General features: G+C 40.2%; 1 long non-coding RNA gene across 1 annotated transcript in view; it reads right to left on the bottom strand.

The window, feature by feature from the left end:
• The window catches only part of LOC307134263, a 61,485-nt gene that overhangs the window by 19,905 nt on the left and 18,928 nt on the right, over nucleotides 1-22,652 (bottom strand). The window contains exon 2 of the long non-coding RNA XR_013817536.1: nucleotides 21,360-21,419. This is a non-coding gene — a long non-coding RNA (uncharacterized lncRNA). The remainder of the gene's footprint in view (nucleotides 1-21,359; nucleotides 21,420-22,652) is intronic.

Below are 22,652 nucleotides of genomic sequence, written 5' to 3'. Positions count from 1 at the left end.
TACGGCTGCCAAACAAAAACCGTAAAATTAAAGTAAAATATCTTAACTAAAACAAGGAAAAAATCTGTTAAATAACAGTGTTTTTCACTAAAACTTTTAATGTAAATTTCTGTAAAATTATTGTTTTTGCACTTTATTTGAATTAAGATATTTTACCTTAATTTTATGGTTTTTGTTTGGCAGCCGTAGCTGCCAGTCATTTACCTTCTTTTTACGATTTTTTTTTTTACAGTGAAGAATAAGAACGTCAACGATTAAAAAGGTGCTTGGCTCCTAATTACGATTACAAAACTGAAGGTATTTTTTTCTGTGACAGATGTTTTCATGAGAAACATCTGCAGCTCTTGAAGGAATCGAGCTTGCTTGTCAGCTTCTCCTTGACTCATTGTGTGTGTTTGCTTCTAAATGCTGATGTGTTTGTTTCCCTGTATGGTTGACTCTTGTCTGAATGTTTACCGGTGGGGTTTTATTGTGATCATTGTACCCAAACAATATGAAAATAAAATAAAATAATGTATTGAAATTTAAGATTGACGGATATAATTCACAAATACTGTTCTAAGTTTCACACTGGATGTTTGAAATAAACCACTGCTAGAGAAAACAAGCATCTGTGTAATTAAATATCTGACTCAAAACCTTATACAGTTGAAATAAAGATCTCGTGAAAACTACGTCCATATGACAGCTTTCAAGACACATTAGAAAAAAATATAACACTGTTCTTAAATAGGTTTCAACACTTCTAGTCCGCTCACAGGAAATCAAGTGATAAACTTCACACCAGTTCACACATCACTGTAATTTTAGTTTTACTTTTAAAACTCTTTTTTATGCTTTTGGCAGATGCTTTTATCCAAATATTATATTACATTTAATACTGTATGTGAACTTTCTGAAACCATGATGTTAGAGTTATAGGATCATCATGATCTACTGTCTGAGCTACTGGAGCTTTTTTATTTTTTTTATTGTTTGATTCCCAGGGAACACATGAATGGATAATATGTATACCATGAATGCAATATAAGCCACTTTGCAACAAAAGCATCTGCTAAATATGAATTTGTTGAATGAACATAAAACCTTACACAGTTACTGCAGTGCTAAATCTTAGAAATAGCAAATATAATGCAAATACTGATAACATCCCAGCCTTACCTTTGTGTTCAGAGCAGTTTTCATCTGAAGCAACTGTTGAAAGTATGAAATCAGAATTTCCATAGATTGAATCCATTTCATGAGCATCCGCTGAGACTTGAGTGCTGCTGGAGTTTGTTCAGAATAAGGAAGACGCATAAAACCTCTTCAATACAGACAGGAATTTATGAAGTTATGAGTCTGAAGAACAAATCTAGCAACTAATATTACGTGAATGATATACACTGATGAGCCAAAATATTATGACCAGTCACAGGTGAAGTGAATATGGTTGATCATCTAACAAGGCCACATCTTAAGGTCTGGGAGGATTAGATGTTGAGCAAACAATCCGTTCTCATGATAAACGTGTTGGATGCAGGAGAAATGGGCAGGAATAATGATCTGAGCGACATTGACAAGGGCCAAATTGTTTTGGCAAGACGACTGGGTCAGAGTATCTCTGAAACGGGAAGGCTTGTGTGTTGCTTCCGGTTAGCAGTGATGAGAATTTAGTGTCTGAGGAGGGACAAACCACAAACTGGCAACAGGGTGTTGGGCGCCCAAGGCTCATCCATGCACAAGGGAAATGAAGGGTATCATCTTGATCAATTATGATCAATTATCATCCCCAATTGATCATCTGTGGGATGTGGTGGACCAACAAGTTCAATCCACAGCGGCTCCACCTCACAACCTACCCCAGACAGCAACATAGTGTCGGCCCAGATCCGGCCCACATTTACGCGTTGAATCCACATGTACCAGATGTGGCCTGTTTCTGTCTGGGACAGGACATGAAGGATCTGCTCTAACATCTTGGTGCCAGATACCACAGGACACCATAGGAGGTCTTGTAGAGTCCATGCCTCGGCTGGTCGAAAGACCAGTAGCATTTTAGGCAGATGTTCATAATGTTTTGCTCATCAATATTCTTTGCAATGTCAATGTGGCAATAAATCACCCAGAATTTTATTATGGTTGTTAAAACTTCAAAGACAGTTGACTCTGTGGACATATATATACATATATATATATATATATATATATATATATATATATATATATATATATATATATATATATATATATATATATATAACATCAATGCAACAATTATGGTGAAATTATTTGTTTCTGTGTTTTGACAAAATATGACTTGTTGTCTGCTCCAGGTTAAGGTTTTAGTTTTGTTGTTTTTTATAAATATGTTCTGATGCTACTGTCCCACACTGAGGTCAAGCAGAAGTACTTACAGTAACTCAGTCCATCCACACTGAACAGAGCAAAGATCTAGTATCAGATATACTCACAAATCATCCAGAGAGCGCAGAGACCTCCGAGAGCAAAAACAAGAGAGAAACCCAGAAGAGTCAGAAGAACTTTAGTCCACTTAGGAGAAGTGACCTCTTTCTCTTGTTCTTCAGTGGAGTTACCTGGGGTTAGAAATTTGATGAGATAAATTATTTCTGAACCCTTGAATCTTTGCTGTCTGGAACCATTCCTGAATTTACACTGGGTTTATTTTAGTAAAATACATTTTTAACAGAACACATTTTCTCTTTTTTTTTGGATAATTTTTTTTTTTTTGCATAGATAGGGTCACATACAGTTGTCCATAGTTTTCTTCAGAATAAAACAAACAGGGAGGTGACCCTCTGACCCCCCCCCCCCCCCTCCAGCGGTCCCCAAGGTCCAGGCCACTGATCCTTTACATAAAATTGCAATCAAAACGAAATAATATTCACATATGCATCTGCATTGTAAAATAAAATAAAAATTATTGTAATAATAAATAAAATTAAACAAACAAATAAATAAATACAGATACAGTCTGCAATATGAGAAACTTAGGATAAGTAGAGTAACGTAAAGATCATCAGAGTTTTGAGAGTCCAAACCATATCACAAAAATAGATTCTACCATCTTGAAGCTTTTCTGTCAACTCATCTGCCGCAGCTTCCCAAGCCTCAAGGGTTGATGCTCTAGCTTTATTTATTCTGGCGGTTGAAAGTTCTAACATTACTATATCATGAAACTGAAATAGCCAGTGTCGCACAGATAAAGTATTGGGAGGAAGCCATCTTTGTACAATTATCTTTTTGGCAGAGGTTAGCCCAGCCAGCCAAATCCTTCTTTGTAGCTCGGTGAAACCTAAATTGGAGTCATCGTTTAGAAGGAACACAACTGGTTGAACTGGTATCTCTTTTCCTGTCATATCAGACAGTATTGATGAGATCTTTTCCCAAAACTCATAAACCTTTTCACATTCCCAGACCATATGCATGAATGTTCCCTCTTGCTGGTAGGGACAAAAACTACAGTAGGGATTGGCAGAACATTTTAATGAGGAAGCGTTTCTTTGGTGTCCAGTACAATCTGTGACAAAATTTGAAATTAATTAATTGATGGTTTGGATTTTTTGATGCACAGAAAATATTTTTCCATACCATCTCCCAATCAATCTGGTCCACAGATAACTCCCTTATCCAAATTGTGTGCAGTGGTAATTGTTTTTGTTTAACTTCAAGAAGGTAATGATAGACAGCTGACACTACCCTTTGTTGAGAAGGATTAAAGAGCCAACTATGAACTGGATGTGTTTCGAGAGCTGATCCCCATGGGACTCCATATGCTCTGAGGGCTGAACGCAGTTGCAAAAACAAAAAAAGGATGATGCCGGTACATTAAAAGATGCAACTATATTTTGAAAACTAAACATCCCATTATCATTCCAAATGTCAGCAAGAGTCCTTATTCCCTGCTTTGACCACTGTTCTGATGTGAACGGTTAAGAAACCACATTTAATATTCCTATTACACCATAAGGGAGTCTGTAGGTGCCATTTGTTATTGTAACTTAATAATTTCTCCACTGCTATGAAATTGTTAATAGTCTTTGTTACAATGGGACCGAAGGATTGCTTGCAATACTTTAAAGAGAGTCCAGAAAAAAGTACATCTTCAAGTCTAATTGGTCTGACAATTGCTGCTTCTATTTCTATATAAGGTGTGGAGGCTTTAGAGTCAAACCATGTCTTGACTGCTCGCAGTTGGAATGCTTTATAATATAGCTCAAAATTGGGAAGGGAGAGACCTCCCTACATTTTAGTACGTTGCAACGTCGCAAATTTTTAACTTTGGTTGTTTGCCATTCCAAAGAAAAGTGCAAATTAAAGAGTCAAGTCTTTTCCACCATTTTAAAAGAGGTGGCAAGGGAATCATGGTACTAAGAAAATTAACCCTAGGTAATATATTCATCTTCACAGTCGAGACTCTAGATTGCAGTGATGCAGGAAGTGTCCTCCATCTGTCAATATCTCTTTTAAGCTTTTGAAAGACTTTATCATAATTAATATGTACAATTTCTTTTAGAGAGGGCCGTATCAATATCCCTAGGTAAGTTATCTGATTCATAATTGGGATAACTGATGGTATCTGGGTACTCTGAGTTTTTTTGTTTAAAGGTAGAAGAGAGGATTTGGACCAATTGATCCTGTATCCAGAAAATTTCCCAAAACAGTTAAATGTTTCTAGTATGTTTTGGATTTTGTCGAAATCTGAAAAATACAGTAAAATGTCATCTGCGTAGAGAGATATTGCATGTTTGGTATCCTTGATTGAAATTGAACAAATTTGGTCTTGTCTTATTTTTTTGTGCTAGAGGTTAGAGACAATGCAAATAACATTGGCATCCTTGCCTTGTCCCTCTCAAGATATCAAAAGGTTGGGAATGTAAGCCATTTGTTGCTATAATTGCTGATGGATCATAATAAATTATTTGTACCATATTAATCAATTTCTCATCAAACCGAATTTATCTAACACCATCCATAAATAATCCCAATTTAATCTATCGAAAGCTTTATCTGCATCTAAGGATAAAACTGTGCAAGGGGAATTTCTATCTTTACTTTCATGAATTACATGTAGCAACGGATGTATATTGTCTGCAGCCAAACGATGTGGGATAAAGCCAGATTGAACGCAATGAACTAAATTGCAGATATATTTTCCAAGACGTAAAGCTAAAACCCTAGCATATATTTTTAAATCTGAGTTAATTAAAGAAATTGGTCTAAAATTTGAACATTTAGTATGGTCCTTATCTTTTTTTTGGAACTAAAGAGATTAGAGCTGTATTCATTTGTTTTTCAAAGTGTCCCTTTTGGATTGCAGCGTTTATTGCAGCATGCATAATTGGCCCTAATATATCTAAAAAATGTAGGATTAATTCTGGGGAGATCCCGTCTGGCCCAGGTGATTTTCCCTTCTTTACCGTTTTTAGTGCTTCATACAGCTCCTCAAGAGTTATAGGTTGGCTCATTTGTTCAGATTCACTATGCGTTAATTGTGGTAAATTAATGTCATGTAGAAATGTATGCCATTCAACCTTGTCAGTACTATTCTTTGGCTGATATAGCTCTTTAAAATGTTCTGCAAAAGTATTGTTTATCTCTCTAGGATTTGTTACTAGGCCTTTTGTAGATGAATGAATGGTATTAATAATAGCCCTAGCTTCACTTTGTCTGAGTTGTAGAGCCAGTAACTTGCTGGGTCTTGGCCCATTATAAATGATGTTTTATAAACATAGTTTGGGAGGAGCACGTTCAGATAATTGACACAGGTGGAGAGCACTCAGCTAATCAACAGTAAGAGGTATATATACACGCAGCAGTCTTACCTCCATTCATTGACAGTTTTCTAGCACGGACGGCAGTTTGCCCCGCCCGCCCACGCTGTCTACACGGCTCGAAGCAACTCTACAATACTAAAAAAAATTTCCCTACAAATTTATAAGCTATCTAAAAAACCCTTTCGGCCGCTTCCATAAGCATTCACGAGCCAACCGCAAGAGCAGTGCTCGGACAGTGTAAAGGAGTGCACACAGCACAGACTTGCAAAAGGGAGAACTACAACAGTTCCTGTCTTAAGATAAAATATTACAACTCTTTTACTTTTTCTTGTGATCTGCAGAAATGCACAAGTACTCAACCTGCCAGGTTTTTCATTGCTACATCTTTCAATAACAAGAGGAAGGTTTCTTTTAATAAGTATAAGAGATCCCTTTGTTTTTGTTCCATCACTAGATGCAGCAATGACTTTATAAAAATTATTTTGTACACGAGCAACATCGCTTGTTTTTAGATGAGATTCTTGAACTAAAGCCACGTCTACGTTGTGTCTGTTTAAACTATGCAGAAACTTTGTTCTCTTTATAGGACTATTTAAACCTCTGATGTTAACTGAAATCATTGAGATATTAACCATTATCAAAGATACTGTAAACTTTGACTATATTAAAGGTTAAAAAATGAGTTATTTTAGACAAGACTAGTTTGATTGCACATTTCGTTACTAACATATACAAAGAGATACATGGCAGGACGAAACTCCCCTCCCCCTCCCCCGTCCAACAGACCGCTAGATATTTCCCAACTTGTGTATCGGTACCGTGACAAAGTCATACGTTCCTCTGATCCGAAACTCATCCGCTCCCTTCCGTGTGTAAATGTCTAAAACATAGGTTAACAGGAACAATAGAACTATAAATTACACGTTCAACTAAAAGCACGCCTTTATGCGTTAAATACTCTCAAATTTAGTGCTGCCCGGAACAGGATACCAGTCCTGAACGTAAAAATACCAAACTTAAGAACAGTATAACCTTATGGATGAAATGACATTTAACTTATTGGTAGCCTTATGTTTATCCAAAGTAAATGTAGAGTGTCCTTAACCATACAGTTCCATGGACAGTCCTACCAGTAAGTTACCGATGGCTGGTTAATTATCAGTTTGATTCTTGTCCATCTCGTATGGATTGACATCGCCAAAAGTCAGCTGCCGTTTTGTCTGCGATCTGAAGTCGGAACTCCTCTGCTTCTTGTGGCGAAGAGAAAGACAGTTTCTCACCATTATGCATGACGCGCAGAATGGCTGGGTAAATCAAAAAAGATTGAATTCCTGAAGCCCTCAACTCCTTCCGTGTATCAGTAAAGCGAAGTATAGGCGCTGTAGTCAGCAAATAATTTCAGCCGATTCTCGCCATCCAGAATTGGTCCTCTCTTGCTCACCTCTCTTGCCCCGTCTAAGATAGACTGACGGTCTTGATATCTCAGCACTTTAAAAATCATAGTGTGCCCCGTCTCCGTGGACCTCTGCTGTCCATAGATGCGGTGGGCTCTTTCGATCGCTATCAGCCTGTTTGAGAACGAGGGGATCCACTTTGGAAGCATTTCTGTGAGAAAGTGTATCTCTTATTTCAGGCCTCTCGTCTCACGTTGGATATTGCCCACTTTGTCGATAAGCCCGCGCACAACAGTCATCTGTGATTGAAATTCGGCAGTCAGTGACTGCATGCACTTTGTCATATCTTTCATCGCAGTGTGCACTGCATTCCGACAACTTCTTCCAACGTATCTTGTTGTTTCGTTAATGCCAGAAAAATGGCGTCCGCCATGTCTTCACTGCACGTTGAAGATTTCATCCGTTTTCCAGTCGGGGTTTTTGCGGGCGAAGATGCAGCCATCTTGTTGGCATTCATCTTGTTTAGAGGTGTGTTTAGACTGTTAGATTTGTAAACTTTAACCTGTTAAAGCAGCACTAGGTAACTTTTCAACCTTCATAATATATTTTCAAGACTCTTGCGATGATACATCGACTTACAATAGGTTGAATGACACGTCTGCCATAGCCTGACGGGGTCTGTATCGTTTTTAATCGTACTTTTAAACTTCAGGTTTCGGGTAGTAACCCGAGAACAAAAATAACTACAAAATGCGACTGCTTTATGGCATATACGTCACTTCCACCACCACCCCCCCTTCCTTAAATTCGGACGTGCGTGCCCAACTATCGTTTGTTTGCCGGATGTTATAGTCATGGCCGAAGCAGCACAGACAAATAAGAAAGCAAAGGTTTTGTCGGAGGAAAGCAAAAAGAGTAAACGAGAAAGTGATCGGATTAAAGGCAGTACGAGGAACAACATTGGGCCAGCGTTTGCTCATTGGCGTGAGCTGAAAGAGGAGGGGCTACATTCTTGCAAGTAAATACATAAGACGTACAAAATCATATTTTAGGATACCTAACATTTCTGTGATATTTGTTTATTTGTCTTGCCTCAAGCTATAATGCAAATCTATTTTTCAAATTTGCAGATTCATCTATGGTAGCTTGATATTGTAATATTGACGATATATGGTTATTACCTACCACTCAAACATTGAATTGAAGTATCATATAGATTCTGTAAAACGGTAACCAATAGACTAGGCTACTATAATGACGCTGGCTTGTAAACGTGAGCATCGCGATCATTTGGCGTTTGAAAAAAATAAAACCCATGAAATTATATTCATAGGACATGCTGAAACATATGCCACTGTACCTGGGATGAAGACATTTCACACGCGACGCAAGCAGAACACCTGCATGTGAACTCCTGCAGTGTTCAGGGCTATCATGGTTGTCATGTCAACAGATGCACGTGCGCATCCCCTGATGTAGGATGACAGAGTTTACGACACTAGTAGAGGACAATACTGTTTCCCAACTGTAGGGGGACCCTGAGAGCAAAACCTACCTAGCGCTGCTTTAAATATTGATAAAAGAGGGAGCGTGCTGGGAGCTCTAAAGATCGGCAGCCATCATGTACGAAGCCACAGAACACATTTTCAACACATTGACCCAACCTGACATTTTATTAATTGTACTCCAGTCCTGAGAACTCAATTCAACCTTTCAGTTATAATCTACTTTCATCATATGGTTGATTCTTGAATGAATGTTTACCGGTGGGGTTTTATTGTGATCATTGTACCCAAACAATATATAAAAAAATGATGTATTGAAATTTACGATTGACGGATAGAATTCACAAATACTGTTCTAAGTTTCACACTGGATGTTTGAAATAAAACATACAAAACCACTGCTAGAGAAAACAAGCATTTGTGTAATTAAATATCTGACCCAACACCTTATCAGTTGAAATAAAGATCTCATGAAAACTACATCCATATGACAGCTTTTATGACACATTAGAACAAATATAACACTGTTGTTAGATAGGTTTCACAGCATCACAAGAACAGAAACACTTCTAGTCCGCTCACAGGAAGTCAAGTGGTAAACTTTACACCAATTCACACATCACTGTTTTTTTTTTTAATATTTATGCATTTGGCAGATGCTTTTATCCAAATATTATATTACATTTAATACTGTATTTGAACTTTTTCTGCTTTCATGACTTTGGTGTAAGGATCATCATTTTACAGTTTAATTAAACTCCTTTGGGGTCAAGCAAAATGTGAATGGGCCCACTCATCATTTTAATCATACACTAGATTTAATTATATCACATGGAATCAATCCTACTGATATAGACATCATACCGCAAAGTGATGGTCACCGATCACTACCTTGTAACGTGCACATTGTGTACTGCTGATATTTTACATACTGCTCCGCGTTATAGACCAGGAAGAACAATTCTCCCAAACACTATTGATAAATTCACAAATAACCTACCAGATTAATATCAGCTGCTCAGTGTACCCAAACACACAAATGAACTAGAGGAAATGACTAGCAGTATGAGCACCATTTTCTCTAGTACATTAGAAACGGTTGCACCGATCAGATTAAAAAAGGTGAGAGAGAAAAGTACTCCGTGGTACAACAATATTACTCACGCTATCAAGAGAGAAACTCGTAATCTAGAGCGCAAATGGAAACAAACACGTTTAGAGGTCTTTAGAGTCGCGTGGAAAGACAGCACTTCCCGTTATAAAAAGGCTCTAAAAGCAGGCAGGACTGAGCATTACCATAAAATGATAGAAAATAACCAAAACAACCACAGGTTTTTATTTAGTACAGTGACCAGGTTAACAAATAAACGCACATCAGCTGAACAAAATATTCCAGTACAGTTTAGTAGTAATGACTTTATGAATTTCTTCACTAAAAAAACGAACACATCAGAAAAACAATTATAAATGTACAACCGTTGACAGGGTTTTATGATTCAGCCTCAATTATAACCCCTGAAGAACAACTGCAGTGCTTTACAACTATGGGACAGGAAGAGTTAAATAAACTAATCATTGGTTCTAAACCAACAACATGTTTATTAGATCCAAAACCAACTAAACTACTGAAAGAGCTGTTACCTGTAGCAGAAGAGCCTCTTCTCAATATTATTAATGCATCTTTAACTCTAGGTCATGTCCCAAGACCATTCAAGATGGCAGTTATAAATTCTCTCATTAAGAAACCACAACTAGATCCAAATGAATTGGCAAATTACAGACCTATTTCAAATCTTCCATTTCTGTCTAAAATACAAGAAAAAATTGTCTGCTCAATTATGCTCTTACTTACAAGAAAACGATATCAATGAAAATTTCAGTCTGGATTCAGACCCCATCATAGCATAGAAACTGCGCTCATTAAAATCACAAATTACTTACTCTTAGCTGCTGACCAAGGCTGTATCTCAATACTAGTTTTACTTGATCTTAGTGCAGCATTCAACACCATAGATCATAAAATACTCTTAGATCGCCTACAAAATTACACTGGTATTCAGGGACAAGCATTAAAGTGGTTTAGATCGTATCTATCAGAAAGTTACCAATTTGTCTATTTAAACAGGGAACAATCTAAGATAACGTCGGTAAATTATGGAGTGCCGCAAGGCTCTGTGTTAGGCCCTCTGTTATTCTCAATATATATGCTGCAACTTGGTAATATTATAAGAAAACATGAAATTAGTTTCCACTGTTATGCCGATGATACTCAGTTATATATTTCAGCACGACCAGATGAAATCTCTAAATTATCTAAATTATATAGTGTTAAAGATATAAAATATTGGATGACCTGTAATTTTCTCCTACTAAATTCAGATAAGACTGAGGTATTACTTATTGGACCAAAAACTGGTACACAGAATCTCTTAAATTATAACTTACATTTAGAAGGATGTACTGTTACTTCATCTGCTACAGTTAAAGACCTGGGTGTTATATTAGACAGCAACTTGTCTTTTGAAAATCATATTTCAAATACTACAAAACAGCCTTCTTCCACCTCAGAAACATCGCTAAGCTAGGAAACCAGCTATCTGTCTCTGATGCAGAAAAGTTAGTTCATGCATTTATGACCTCTAGACTAGATTACTGTAATGCACTACTATCTGGCTGTCCTGCCTCCTCAATAAACAAGCTACAATTAGTCCAAAATGCAGCTACTAGAGTTCTTACTAGGTCAAGAAAATATGATCACATAACACCAATTCTAACATCTCTACACTGGTTACCTGTTAAGTTTGGTATCAATTATAAAGTTTTCCTACTGACCTATAAAGCCCTAAATGGTTTAGTTCCTGTGTATTTAACTAATCTTCTATTGTCTTATAACCCATCACGATCTTTAAGATCACTAAACTCTGGGCTTCTGGTAATACCGAGGATATCTAAGTCAACTAAAGGAGGAAGAACGTTTTCATATTTGGCACCTAAACTATGGAATAGTCTTCCCAATAATGTTCGGGGCTCAGACTCACTCCTCCAGTTTAAATCTAGATTAAAGACCCATCTCTTTAGCCAGGCATACACATGATGCTTCTCCTAACCTTGTACTCTATAGTTATATCAATGCACATGATCATCTTTGCTTAATGCCTTGAACAGTAGCTACGCTAATTCTTTTTCTGTTCTGTTTTATCTCGGGACGCCCATCCCGAGGTAACTAGAGAGTCCGTCAGCTCCAGTCTGGATCCAGCTTCTCGTGAAGACTTCAGATGACCATCACCTGTGAAGAGACGACTCAACTCCTGCGAGGACTTCAGATGACGCAGCTCTGCATCAACACGCACTCATGCTCATCTACATACCTATTCATTAACAACATGTATTCTTATTTCTGTGCCATAATTATTATATTGATTAATAATAGATAGTTAGCTAATCTGTGTGCTTTGTATATGTGCCATTCTGAAATGCAAAACATGTACAAATCAATTTAAATTGTAATGTAGATGCATTTTCTGTGAAGCTGCTTTGAAACGATATGTATCGTGAAAAGCGCTATACAAATAAATTTGAATTGAATTGAATCATGATCTACTGTCTGAGCTACTGGAGCTTTTTTATTTAAATGACAGCGTTGGATTTCCAAGGAATACATGAATGGATAATATGTATACCTTGAATGCAATATAAACCACTTTGGACAAAAGTATCTGCTAAATGTGTAATTGTTGAATGAACATCAGAAAACCTTACACAGTTACTGCAGTGCTAAATCAGTGCTAAATAAGAGCACTTTGGGTTTGTTTTTGTGTCTCTATCCAGACAGTATTTCTACACAACATAAAGTTTTAGATAAAAATAAAGTTTAAAACTATCTCAAAGTGAATCATTTGCATTTACATTCAGTCAGTGATTGAGTTATGTTCTGTTTGCTTAATGTAAATAAACTTGCAATAAGATATTGTAAATTGCACAATGGAGGACGTTATCAATATAGCCTATCATTAAAAAAAAAACGTCTTTTGGTGTTCTGAAAGACTAAATGCAAAATGACTGCAGCATCTAAGGTGCCTTCAGTAAAGTGATTTGCTTGTCACATGTGCAAGCTTGTTTTTCATCATTGTTTTATTGTTGATAATTTGCTTCTGACCTACAGGAAGACTGAAATGACTGAATGTCCCTCTTGCTAATACCAACAGCAACTTCTCTCATGCTCTGAACAGTGGGATTTTCTGTCATGTGGACCTCTAGTCAAAAGGTGCTTCTCAGGTCCTTATTTGTGCATCTCTAACCGGTCCTACTCGACCCGCTCCGAGCAGGATTTGAACCGGGGTCTCTGGCATGGGAGGCGGGCGTGCTAACAAGGACGCTAAAGACTTCAGCCGATAGTGCACTTCTGAAATGTAAAAAGTCTACCATTTGCATCCATCAATAGTGGCAGTCCTGTTGCGAATATCAAATTGTAATTATGAATAGTTAATTATTCCCCTGTTGGCTGAGTTCACATTTGATTCTTGTCTGATCGTGTGTTTTGTTGTTTAGCTGCGTCTGATAGACTGGGGCTTAGCAGAGTTTTATCACCCCAGTCAGGAGTACAACGTCAGGGTGGCGTCCCAATATTTCAAAGGACCTGAACTGCTGGTGGACTATCAGGTGAGACAAGAGACAGTGATACAAACAAGACTTGGTTTGTTGTTTGAGACACAAATCTAGCATCAAAAGCATCTGTTCAAGCTTTAATCTGATCAGTTTTGTGATTTTTGGCCAAAGCGTTCAGAAGTTATAAGGATAATTTTTCATATCTCCTGACCACTAGGTGGCACTGCGACGAAATGCTGCAGGCAACCTCAGGTCATGGTTGTCATGACACACACCAAGTTTGATCAGAATTCGCTAAAGCATTTCAGAGATTCAGTTTCATGTTCATTTTTTGTTCACACGTTTTTTGAGAACGGTTTGACGAATCAACTTTAATTTCATAACTTTTTGTCAGCCTGGTCTGAAGCTGATCTGGTTCAATTTTCCAGAAAATCGGAGCAACGGTCTAGGGGGAGTTTGAAAAACTAGGTTTTTCGGAAAATCCAAAATGGTGGAAAAATGTTCATGAAGGAAAATTATGCCATAGGGTGCAATCTTGAGCCAAGGAATCAGAAGAAACTGAATTTAGTTTCTAGCCCTTGCGGTTCAAAAGTTGTTGGCATAAATGTGAAGGCAACTTTGGACAGTTGGTGGCGCTAGAGGGATTGATTTAGAGACTTCAGAATTGCTATAGTGACCGTTCAGACTGACCTGTATCTGTGTGCCAAATTTCACAACTTTCCCGCAAGCGGTTCTATGCAATTGACTTCCAGAGCGGAAGAAGAGATGGAAAAAGAAGAATAAGAACGCCAACGATACAAAAGATGCTTGGCTCCTAATTATGAGTACAAAACTATAGGTATTTTTCTGTGACAGATGTTTTCATGAGAAACATTTGCAGCTCTTGAAGGAAGAGAGCTTGTTTGTCAGCTTATCCTTGACTCATTGCTTGTGTGTTTGCTTCTAAATGCTGATGTGTTTGTTTCCCTGCAGGAGGCGTCACATCCATGTCCTCGTCCCAGCCGATGGCCAACATGGCAGGCTCTCCGGTCATCTCGTCTCCCAGTGCTCTTGCCACACAGGTTCCTGCAGCCGCCGGTGCGCAGCCCTGAACACACTCTCACGCTCTCTCTGCCCCGGCCACAGTTTTATGTTGAGTGTAAACAAACAAAAGAGAGACTAAACTAGGTTTCTTTTTTTTTCTTACTTTTTTCTTCTTCCATACAATAATTATATTGAAGCTGGGAAACACAGCAGACAGTTGTTATGTTGCATCAGTGTCCGGCAGTTTTTCCTGATGATGGTGTCTATATAGAAGCCACTACAGTGTACAGATTCAGAAAAATGGATAATAAAATTAATTTTTTATGTCCCTATTTTTAGCTTCTGTTCGTTATTCGAACAATATGGATATTTGCTGATGAGATTGCTGTTAATCTACAGGTTTGAGGATTTAAAAGTACAACATATTCATAGAAAAATATCAAAGTGCAAGAAATTTACACTTTGAATGTTTTCTATGTGAATATATTGTTAAAAAAACATTTTATCATTTTGAATAGAGGTTGATATTTAATGTGTTTTATCAACCTCTAGTGTAGATGTATAGAAAATGGGTCGGCCTATACTGCCGTCCAAAGGCTAAGCGCAGTAACTACACATTTGGTCAAAATTGAGTTAAGACTTGAAATGGGCTTTGTGACATCTGTTCTGTCTTGTGACAAAGTTTGCAGGTTCAATTTTGTCCAGTTTTAGAGAAACGAGCATGTCAAAATTGCAGTAACTACAAAATCCAAGCCAATACCAAGGCAAACCGCAGTACTGCGTTCTAGCTTTGTTTCCCCGTTCTTGACACAGCAGATACTGCGGTTTCAGCCTTGTCATGATGGGGATTGTAACTTATGAGGTTTGCCCCGATCGTAACACACAGAAACAATCCCGCAGCCATATGATGTTTGAACTTGCGTTAAAACGCAAATATTCAAAGACTGGTAAGGAAGATAGCAAAATAATAACTCATAGTAAGACAGCTGACAGCTTTATAATCAGTTAACATTGACTAGCCAGCCGCTAGCAAATTTTGACTAACCTGTGCTGCTCTATTAAAGGCAATATCCTCTGACAACGTAAAGATAATCTGATTTAATCACGTTGGTGTTTGTTGATTCGGACATCTCTCCGTTTCAGGCAGCTAATCCAATTTTATTGACAGGGGTTACTCCTTCAAAAGTTAGCTGGGTCTGGTAAAGTTATCTTGTTAGACAAAGTTACTCTAAAAGTTAGTGGCGCCAGTCAGCAGGTGACAACCGGACGAGCGCAGCCGGCCGACAGCAAGCACACTAGGTGAAAAGTACACTTGCATAATGTACTGAAAGTAGGCTACTCTATTTTCACGCACTAATTTCGGAGGCTACTTAATATACAAAAAAAAAAGTGCCAATCAGTTTTTTGGATTTCACAGATAGGCTAGCTGAGAATACATAATAATTATATTTTAATTATTATAGCTTTAAGGGTGTAGATAGCATACATAAGAAATGCACATGTTTGAGAATAGCTTAGAAGTTAGGCTAAAGGGAGAAGAAATACGTAAATTAACTTACTCTCTAACCTCTAATTCTAGGAAATGATGTATGGCCATATTAAAGGGATAGTTCAACCGAAAATGAAAATTCTGTATTATATAAAGTTTATTATTACTATAAACATGTATTAAGAAGCATGAAAAAAAGTTGGATGAACACATTTAGTTTGTAGATACTGCACTTTGCCTTTGCAATAGTGTTTTAGTTGTTTAAGGTCATCCAAAGGCAGAGTGCAGTATCTGCATTTTGGGGGTCAAAGATCACATCGGTGGTCATGGTTTTTATCTATAAAAAATTTCTTCCTAAGAAGGCAATACATGAATGCATTACCACTAATCTACCCACAACATGTTTGACTGGCTGGTGTAAAAACTTTAAAGCCATTTTTCTCAGTTTCAGTGTTTGCGTAGTTACTGCACTTAGCCTTTGTAGGGCAGTATAATTAAACATTTTAAACATGGAGCCACATATCTATGGGATTGAACCATAGAGCCTTTAAAATGAAGATTGCAAAAGAAAAGTTTATTAAGAATGAGAATATAGAAGGATATTGAGATATCTTTTAATGCTTTTAGAGTTACAGACACACAAATTTTGTAAAAATACTATTGATGGCACTCGGGCAGGAATGTTCAATTGCTCTGATATAAAAAAAACAAGGTACATTTCTAGTTTCAACATTATTCGTTTTTCAGAAAATGTGCGACCATTGAAACGTGTATCAGTTTACTCATGGAGCCACTTTGAGATCCATATATCTCTGGAAATTACTGGGCCTTAAAAATTAAGAAACCAAAAGAAAAGTTTAATTAGATTCTAAAAGGGTATTAAGATATATTTAATATAAGTTACAGGCATGCAAACTTTAGGCAAAAAAAACCAAGAAGTTAATTTCTCCCATTTTTGAACGTCACCGTTGGCATATAATGCAGTAGAGATGGCTAAAGTTAGCAGATTTAAATAATAGACCTGCCAATCTCTGTGTAAAAATAAAATGATGATGCTGTTGGAAAGTCGTTTACCCCCTGTAATCTGACTCCAAATCTCAGGTGGGAAAAAAAGGCGGGAACGTTTCTGAAATTTGGTTGATTTGACACATAATGACCCTTTATGAACCTTCTATACACACACTTAACTGCAGATACTGAAACGACGTACACTCTGTGGTACAGTACAAATATTTTAAGTGTCCCTTATTCTGTTCCTTATTTTCCCATAAAGAACCACGATTGTCCCTTATCCTTTCCAGAAGTTGGCAACCCTATGTATAACCTATTGTGATACAGCTGAGATATTTAAATGTGCATCTGTAACGGGTGTGTAGAGACGAGGCAGAGAACCCAGACAGAAACATGGTGTCGGTCATCCCAGATGCGGCCCATATCTGGAATACGCATTGAATCCACATGTACAGTGAAAGTATAATAACTGAACTGATGCATGCGGCGAGGATAGAGCAAAACCTGCGTCAGATCAGTTGTTATTCTTTCACTGTCTACGGGAAGCTAGTTATTTTACTTGACATTTTAAATATGGATTTTTTTCTCACACAAGTGCATCGCTTCGCTTCAGAAGGCCTTTATTAACCCCCCCGCGCCGTGTGGATTACTTTTATGACAGACAGATGCACTTTTATGGACTTCAAAAACGAAAGCAAAATTCACTGCCGTTATAAAGCTTGGAAGAGCCAGGATAATTTTAATATAACTGATTGTGTTTGTCTGAAAGAAGAATGTCATATACACCTAGGGATGACACAAGGGTGAGGAAATCATGGGCTAATTTTCATTTTTGGGTGAACTAACCCTTTAAATTTATTACAGTTTTACTACATTTATTAATTTATTATTTAGTGGCGGGGTCAGCACTCTCAGCCGAGGTCTTCCCGAGGTAGAGCAGATCTGAGGACTGTTATTATCTCTAGGAAGGCCTCGGCGAAGAAGTCCAGACTTCGGATGGCAGTCCCCTCCGGGGGGAAGCGGTGTGTCGAGGCACCCGTCTCCTCTCGGTGCCATCAGGGGGCCGTTCTGCCAACCCTGCCACCTCGGGTGCTTCAGGGCGCAGCGGTCCTCAGCGAGCGCAAATCTCCATGTCCGCCCGGAAACGTAGCGGAGCGGGGATGCTCGCTCCCTCCAAGGAGGGTCAAAAGTGGGTCAGTGCGGTTGCTTCCTGCCGGCACGCCGTTTCAGGACACCGGGCTGCTCACACTTCAAAATACAGAGGCCAGCCCAGAGGGGCTGGTTCCCTTAGTAGATTTTCTGGCAGCGTGGAAACTTCTGCCAAACATCTCAGATTGGGTCCTGCGCACAATAGAAAATGGGTACAGAATACAATTCGGGTCACACCCGCCCATGTTCAACGGGGTATTATCCACAGTGGTAAACCCCGAGCAGGCTCTGGTAATGGAGCAAGAGGTACAGACTCTTCTGCAAAAAGAGGCTATAGAGTGGGTCCCTCCCCACTGCAGAGAGTCAGGGTTTTACAGCCGGTACTTCATAGTTCCGAAGAAGGATGGAGGACTGCGTCCTATTCTAGATCTGCGCCAGCTAAATCGGGCAGTAAAGAAACTAAAGTTCAAAATGCTCACGCTAAAACAGATCATGTGTCACATCAGGTCCGAGGACTGGTGTGTCACAATAGACCTGAAAGACGCATACTTTCACGTCTCCATCCTTCCTCAACACAGGAAGTTCCTCAGGTTTGCTTTCGGGGGCGAAGCATTCCAATATCGGGTACTTCCATTCGGCCTAGCATTATCACCCCTCACCTTCACAAAATGCGTGGATGCAGCTTTGGCTCTGCTGAGACTCCAGGGCATCCGCGTATTGAATTACATAGACGACTGGCTGATCTTAGCAGAGTCGGAACATCTAGCGGCTCAGCATCGAAATGCTGTGATCGCTCACATGAAGAGGCTGGGGTTAAGGCTAAACACAAAGAAAAGCATGTTATCTCCACAGCAGAACGTCACTTTTCTGGGTGTACTATGGGATACGAAAACCATGAGGGCTCGGCTGACGCCCGCTCGGGTGAATTCGATTCTACAAACCGTATCCAAGATAGGCCAGTCACTCACTGTGAAGCATTTTCAAAGACTTCTGGGTCTGATGACAGCAGCGTCCAACGTGATACCTTTTGGCCTGCTGTACATGAGGCCCTCACAGTGGTGGCTCAAGACCAAGGGATTCTCCCCGAGGGGAAATCCTTTTCGCATGATCAAGGTCACGCGGCAATGCCTACGTGCCTTAGTCATGTGGAAGGATCCTTGGTTCCTGTCCCAGGGTCCGGTGCTGGGGGCTCCTTGTCGTCGCTTAACGCTAACGACGGATGCATCCCTCACCGGCTGGGGGGCGACCATGAGTGGTCGCTCAGCTCAGGGTCTGTGGAGCGACCAGCAGCTCTCCTGGCACATAAACCAGCTAGAGCTGATGGCAGTGTTCCTGGCACTCAGGCACTTTCTCCCGGACCTGAGGGGCCATCATGTGTTGGTTCGCACGGACAACACATCGGTGGTCTCATACATAAATCGCCAGGGGGGGTTACGCTCGCGCCGGCTATGGAAGCTGGCACATCGAGTCCTAGTTTGGGCCCAGGGCAAAATGCTATCGATCCGAGCAGTGTACATCCCGGGGTACCTGAACACGACGGCAGACTCCCTGTTGAGGCAGGGAGTGGTGCCGGGGAGTTGGAGACTCCACCCCGAGGTGGTGGAGCTCATATGGAACCGGTTTGGTCAGGCTCAGGTGGATCTGTTTGCGTCTCAAGAGACAACGCACTGTCCCCTATTTTACTCCCTCACACATCCAGCCCCGCTGGGGTTGGATGCCATAGTGCAGACGTGGCCGAGGCTGCGTCTGTACGCCTTTCCCCCTCTGGCATTGATACCAGGAGTGCTGGAGAGAGTACGCCGGAACGGGGTTCGTCTGTTGCTAATAGCCCCGTTTTGGCCGACACAAGTTTGGTTGTCAGACATTATATCTCTCCTCGAAGGTCCCCCGTGGGAGATTCCGATCAGGAGGGACCTTCTCTCCCAGGCGTCGGGGGCAATCCTGCACCCGAGGCCGGAGCTGTGGAAACTGTGGGCTTGGCCCCTGAGGGGGCCCAGCTCATAGACTCAGGTCTTTCTGCTGAGGTAGTTTAGACCATGTTGCACTCCAGAGCCCCTTCCACGAGGAGGCTGTATGCCCTTAAATGGAGAGTCTTTGTAGCATGGTGTTCTAACCATTCTCTAAACCCAGTCAACTGCCAAGTCAACTCAGTTCTGGATTTTCTACAAGAAAAGTTCGCTTCAGGGTTATCCCCATCCACCTTAAAGGTATACGTGACGGCAATATCGGCCTATCACGTCAATCTGGATGGTGCATCGGTGGGGAAACACCCATGGGTTATTCGCTTCCTTCGTGGTACTCTGAGGCTAAGGCCTGCGGCACGCTCAAGGGTGCCGACCTGGGATCTGGCCGTGGTGCTGGAAGGTCTAGCTTTGGCCCCATTTGAGCCTATTGAGGAGGTGCCAGAGAAGTTCCTCACGTTAAAAACTGTGTTTCTCTTGGCTATTTCCTCTCTAAAGAGAGTGGGGGATTTGCAAGCACTATCTGTTTCCCCCTCCTGTCTTGAGTTTGCGCCAGGAATGGTGAAAGCTTTTTTATATTCAAAAGAAGGATATGTCCCGAAAGTTCCTACGAACGTGGCGGGTCCTATAATGCTGCAGGCCTTCTCTCCACCTCCCTTTGAGAATCCAGACCAGGATAAGTTAAATCTGCTCTGCCCAGTAAGGGCACTAGATGCTTATGTCCACAGAGTTGCCCTGTGGAGGAAATCTGAGCAACTGTTCATCTGTTTCGGGTCCCCAAACAAAGGGAAACCTGCATCCAAGCAGACACTAAGTAAGTGGATAGTCGAGGCTATCTCACTTGCATATGAGTCGGCCGGCCAACCTTCACCACTAAAGGTCCGAGCCCACTCTACTAGGAGTATGGCGGCCTCTTTGGCTCTTCTGTCAGGAGTCTCCCTGCAGGAGGTATGTGATGCGGCAGGGTGGTCCTCTCCGCACACCTTTGTGAGGTTTTACAACCTTGATGTAGCCTCTACTCCAGGTTCTCGGGTGCTTGTAGCTTAATGTGCGCTATAAATTTCACATGTACAGGCATTTGAGAGTTATGGCGGCGTTGGTATTGTGTTCCCGCAGCGCTTGACGCAGCGCGAGTTCCCTTGAAAGGGAACGTCTCAGGTTACGTATGTAACCATGGTTCCCTGAGAGGGAACGAGACGCTGCGTCGCTTAGCCATACTCCCGGCACGCCTGTGACCGACTTGTTCGACTTTTTCAGAAGCTGACATTGTCTGGTTCAGGGCTGCTTTATAGCTTCCTGGTCTATGACGTCACCCGCCTACGACGTCCAGCCACACCATTGGACTGATTTTACGAGTGCTTCATGACGCATCACGCAGGGGCGTTCCCGCAGCGCTTGACGCAGCGTCTCGTTCCCTCTCAGAGACGTCTGAGACGTTTTCTCACCTGTGCTGTTGATGATGTGCTGCTCATTCAGTGATTCATAATCGGCGAGTTTATGATTATCTGATTGAGACAAAAGCAGCAGCGGAAAATATGTGTTTTAGAGGAAAGTCACACACATGCACTCTTAAAACTGAAATGATCTACAAAAGAAAGTTTGAATGGAGTTTGCTAATGGCTGTTTACACCTTCAATATGGAGGTTTGTTTGACAATACTTGCCTGATAAAACAAAATTTACTGAAAAGTGTGATTTTACAAATAAAGAGCTACTAAATATTGCATTTTGTGATGATGAAACTGTCCCACACTGAGGTCAAGCAGAAGTTCTTACAGTAACTCAGTCCATCCACACTGAACAGAGCAAAGATCTAGTATCAGATATACTCACAAATCATCCAGATAGCGCAGAGACCTCCGACAGCAAAAACAAGAGAGAAACCCAGAAGAGTCAGAAGAACTTTAGTCCACTTAGAGGAACTGACTTTCCTTTCATTTTCTTGTTCTTCGGTGAAAAAACCTGTGGTTAGAAATTTGATGAGCTAAAGGAAATTATTTCTGAACCCTTGAATCATTGCAGCATTTCTGTCTGGAACCATTCCTGAATTTACACTGGGTTACAGTAATGTTTAACAGAACACATTTTCAACATATTGACCCAACCTGACTTTTTATTAATTGTACTCTATTCCTGAGAACTCAGTTCAACCTTTCAGTTAAAATCTTTCATCATATGGTTGACTCTTGTCTGAACGTTTACGGTGGGGTTTTATTATGATCATTGTACCCAAACACTGCTAGAGAAAACATCACAGGGTTACTTCACCGTAACCCTGTTCTCTGAAAAAATGGGAATGAGATGCTGCGCTGACTTAGCGCTATGGGAAACATCTTTGTTTGACCGGTTGTTAAGCACTTGTGGCAAACACGGCAATCATTTGACTTAAATTATCTCTGCCGGTTACATCATTGGCATGTGAGAGGCTATAAATAGACATAAAACAGGTGCGCATTCAGGTCACTTTGTCTGATGAGACGTCCTGAACATGGTCCCAATACGGAAATGCAGCGCAGCATCTCGTGACAAGGCTAGGCAGAATGCAATAACTTAGTTATTGGCTCATTCAATTCCTCTGTTTGTGTATTTGGGAGTGACTGTTTTTTATTTGACAAAATGTCTTCAGGTGACAAACTTGTACCACTCAGATTAAAGGAAACTTTAAAAAAAAGCCCATATTTGTCCCGAAGGGTTACATGACAGTGTTGACAGTGTTTGATTCCCAGGGAACACATGAAT

Source organism: Gobio gobio, assembly GCF_949357685.1.
Source record: "Gobio gobio genome assembly, chromosome: 11".
Lineage (NCBI taxonomy): Eukaryota > Metazoa > Chordata > Actinopteri > Cypriniformes > Gobionidae > Gobio > Gobio gobio.
This window is presented reverse-complemented; position numbering and strand designations above follow the sequence as displayed.